The 4,693-nt window shown below is 44.3% G+C and overlaps 1 pseudogene; it reads left to right on the top strand.

The window, feature by feature from the left end:
- The first annotated feature begins 271 nt into the window (after nt 1-271).
- On the top strand, nt 272-1,400 carry LOC147302350 (uncharacterized; annotated as a pseudogene).
- The last annotated feature ends 3,293 nt before the right edge of the window (nt 1,401-4,693 follow it).

Genomic DNA, 4,693 nt, shown 5'->3' with positions numbered 1-4,693 from the left:
GTGATGAGTAACCTGTGTATTGTGCATATGGTGGGCTTCAGCAGTTGCTGTATGAAACAGTATTACTGGCTTGGACAAGATATGTAATGTGACTTAAGTATACACGTTAAGTGATGTTTAAGGAGTAATAGTAATTACTGTGCCTTAAAGTTGTAACAGTAAATGTAGATTAATATTCATTTGCTCCTCAACTACCAAATCAAATTTAAGCTGCTGCACCTTTACATTAAGGCTAAGTAAGATATACAAAAAAAACCAAACCCCTCCAACAATGGCAGAGTTTGAGGCTAATCCAGAAGTCAGTGAAAAGGGTGATGTGGAACAACTCTCTGCAGATGAGCAACTACAAGCAGTTGAAGGCACAGCTGATGATGTTTCTACTACCTCACAAAGAGCACGACAGAGCCAACGAGTCCGTACATTGACGGAAAAGGGCAAAGAACTGTACGGTGAGCACATAAAGAAGGCTGCACATCGTTTCAGTGTGCGCTATGAGAAGTGGAAGGTTGTCATTAAGGATGCCAAAGGAGCTATAGATGGTCAATGCTCAAAGGATCTGCTACAAGAACATGTTTCCAAGGTTTTGAGTGCTTCTAAGGATGTGAATGCAGCCTATGATGACTTGAGACGTATTGAATCTCCAGATAGTGACACAAGACGAAGGATGGATACGTGTGAAGCCATAACAAAGACAATTATCGAATCTGTAGGAAAGTGTCCAAGCCCAAGTAGTGCGGAGGTTAAAAGAGATGAAGAACTTTGGAAGGACGCTGAGTCTTCATCTAAATCCGTTGCCTCAGATGTGAAAAGTCAAAGGGATGAAAAATGGAAGGAGACTGAGGTATACCTAAGTTAGAAGCCTCAGACAGGATGAGTGTTAAGTCACACCACACTAAGCTCTCTTCTCATTCGAGGGTTTCCTCTAGACACTCCAGCCAGCTCTCGGCTAAAAGACAAGATGCAGCTGCTGAAGTTGCAGCAAATGAGGCTGCTCTCCAAGTTCTGCTTGAACAAGAAATCCATATGAAGGAAGTTGAAAGGCAAGAAGCAGAAATAGCACAAAGACAAAAGGCTCTAGACGCTAAGTGCAGAGAAATAGAGCGACTTGAGACTGTAAAAAAGCTGAATGCAGCAAAGGCTCGACAGCAGGTGTATGAACAAAGTGAATGTTCAGATGAAGAAATATACAACCTACTTCACCACAGATCTGATAAGAAAAATGAAGTCAAGTCTGAAAACAATGACCAGCATATGAAACGGTGTTCCTCGCCACGAAATGTGACACCGCACCGAGAGGTGAACACAGAAGATCTGGTCAAAGCATTTGCAGTGTCTCTTAATGCAAGTCGTCTTCCGGTACCAGAGCCAACAATATTCAGTGGCGACCCTATCAGATATAATGATTGGAAAATTTCCTTTCAGACTCTGATTGACAGGAAAAATATACCAACTGAAGAGAAGACTTATTATCTGAGGAAATATGTAAGTGGACCTGCAAGGAAGGCAATAGAAGGCTACTTCCCGCTTGGCACAGAGTCTGCATACTATGCAGCATGGACAGTTCTCGAAGAGAGGTATGGCAATCCCTTCCTTGTAGCAAAGGCCTTCAGAGACAAACTTGACGCATGGCCTAAGATAAGCTCTAAAGGCAGTATGGAACTTCAAGCATTTGCTGGCTTCCTTTGCTGCTGTAAGACAGCCATGTCGCAAATGAAGGGGCTTGAAGTGCTCAATGACTGCAATGAAAACCAAAAAATGCTCGCAAAACTTCCAGATTGGCTTACTTCAAGGTGGAACAGAAAGGTTACAGAAGTGCAAGAAGAGACTCACACCTTTCCATGCTTCAGCCAGTTTGTAGATTTCATCTCACGGGAAGCCAAAATTGCCTGTAATCCCATAACATCTCTCTTTGCTCTGAAGCCAAGTGAAACTGAAGGGGCAAAAACAACAAGGAACAGAGGCAATGGAGCAAAGGTGCTAGCAACTAACTCAAATGAAAGGACTGTTAGTGCTAGTTGTGTGTACTGTGAAAGGTCGGGTCACAGCCTACTTAAGTTTGTTCAAGACAAGAAGTTATGTTTTGGCTGTCTGAACTCTGGTCATCGCTCCAAGGATTGTGAAGGGAGAGAAACCTGTGACACATGTAATAAAAGACATCCAACATGTCTTCATGACAGTCGCACGAAGGAAGAAAGAACAAGGAGAAATCCACACAAGAACAGTGACAGGACAAGACAAACGAACGCAGATGTCTCACAAGACAACAGTGTCACACCAACAACAAGTGAAGCAACTTCTAACAGAGTCACACAGAATGTTGACGACACTCACACATCTTCCAAATTCTTGTGTACGCGCTCCTTGATACACAGAGCGATACGACCTTTATTCTTGAAGAAACGGCACAAGCTCTGCATATCAAAGGTGAATCGACTCAGCTAAAGCTCACTACTATGTCTTCAAGAAACACAGTTGTGTCCTGTCGCAAGCTCTCAGGTCTACAAGTCAGAGGGTTCTACTCAAATAAGACCATTTCTCTACCAGTGATGTATGCCAGAGACTTTATTCCCGCAAACCAAGATCACATTCCATCGCCCGCAACAGCTAAGGCATGGTCTCATCTTGAATGCATTGCAAGTGAGATCGCTCCACTACAAAGCTGTGATGTTGGTCTGCTGATTGGGTACAACTGCCCCCAAGCACTTGTTCCTCATGAGGTTGTGTCTGGAAAGGAAAATCAGCCGTTTGCCCAAAGAACTGATCTGGGATGGAGTATTGTTGGTTATGGCAATCCATGTCTCGATTATGGAGACGCCTTCGGAATAAGTCACCAAGTCATTGTGAAGGAAGTGGTGCCTGACATTAATCCCTCTTCAAATCTCACCAACAAGGTTCACTATGTCTACAGAACTCAAATAAAGGAAATGATCTCTCCCACAGAGGTCCTAAAGATGTTGGAGTCTGACTTTGTTGAGAAAGCACCAGAAGACACAAAGGTCTCTCAAGAAGATCTCAAGTTTTTAACAAGGATGAAGGCCGGCATTAGGCACAAGGAGGATGGTCATTTTGAAATGCCACTCCCATTTAAGAGCGAAAGGCCGAACCTGACAAACAACAAGGTATGTGCTATTCATCGCCTCAAATGTTTAGAAAAAAGGCTCAAGAGTAACAAGCAGTACTATATGGACTATAAGAAATTTATGGATGAGATCCTAGCCCATGGAGATGCTGAAAAGGTCCCAGAGCAAGACATTGACAAGACACCAGTTTGGTACATCCCACACCATGGTGTGTATCATCCACAAAAACCCGGAAAGATTTGTGTCGTCTTTGATGCCTCTGCCAAGTTCCAAGGCGCTTCCTTAAATGACCATCTCCTCACTGGTCCAGAGCTAACAAACACCTTGATCGGAGTCTTGTGTCGCTTCTGAAGAGGCCCAGTGGCTTTCATGTGTGACATCGAACGCATGTTCCACCAATTCCATGTGCATGCTTGTGACCAAGATTACCTACGGTTCTTGTGGTGGGAGAACGGTGACCTTGAAACTCCATTCACTGTCTACAGGATGAAGGTACACCTATTTGGAGCAGCATCTTCTCCAGGTTGCGCCAACTATGGCCTCAAGCATCTTGCAGCTGAAGGGGAAGGAAGTTTTAATGAAGATCATCAAAACCAACTTCTATGTTGATGACGGACTAGCAAGTGTTGACACTGAAGATCAGGCAATACAGCTGGTTAATGAAGCACGCAAACTCTGCAGCATGGGCAAACTTCGGTTGCACAAGTTCATCTCAAACAGCACCAAAGTTCTAGCTTCGCTTCCGAAAGAAGAATGCGCTGCAGCTCCCAAAGAGCTAGATATGGCACTCGGTGAAGTACACATGGAAAGAGCACTTGGCGTACAATGGTGTGTGGCGTCAGATCAATTTCAGTTCAGAGTAGTTGTTAAGGACAAACCACTCACCAGAAGAGGAGTATTGGCCACAGTCGCCTCTGTGTTCGATCCACTTGGGTTTGTGTCACCTTTCATTCTGCTGGGAAAGCAGATTTTGCAACAAATGTGTCGAGATAAACTCAGCTGGGATGATAACTTACCTGACAGACTTCGACCTCAGTGGGAGTATTGGTTGCGTGATCTGGGAAACCTTGCAGACGTAAAGGTTCACAGATGCTACATTCCTTCGAACTTCAAGGCACAGCACTACGAACTTCATCATTCAAGCACAACTGGTGAAGTCTACTGCTCATTGGTGATGGGAAGATCAAGAGTTCCACCAACCAAAGTCACAACTATACCCACTGGTGACATGCTGAAAAGGGAATTGGAAATGGAAATTTCAGAAGAAAGGTATTGGACTGACTCGAAGGTGGTACTCGGATACCTCAGCAATGAAGCCAGAAGATTTCATGTGTTTGTTGCAAACCGAGTGGAACGCATCGAACAAAGCACAGATTCAACCCAATGGAGGTATGTAACTTCCGAAGATAATCCGGCAGACCACGCCTCAAGAGGTCTTACAGCAGAACAACTTGTAGCATCAAACTGGTTCAAAGGCCCAGACCTCCTTTGGCAAAAGGTCATACCCAGTGGGGAAATTAAGGTGGGAGAGTTATCAACCAGTGACCCGGAGGTTAAGAAGGTTCAAGTCCACAAGATACAAGGGGAGGAACAAAGGTCACTGTTAGATCGCT

The sequence above is a fragment of the Aulonocara sp. 'chitande type north' Nkhata Bay genome, linkage group LG23, assembly GCF_057382095.1.
Source record: "Aulonocara sp. 'chitande type north' Nkhata Bay isolate Kocher_YH1m ecotype deep benthic linkage group LG23, A_spYH_male_GT1.1, whole genome shotgun sequence".
In the NCBI taxonomy this organism is placed as follows: Eukaryota; Metazoa; Chordata; class Actinopteri; order Cichliformes; family Cichlidae; genus Aulonocara; species Aulonocara sp. 'chitande type north' Nkhata Bay.
This window is presented reverse-complemented; position numbering and strand designations above follow the sequence as displayed.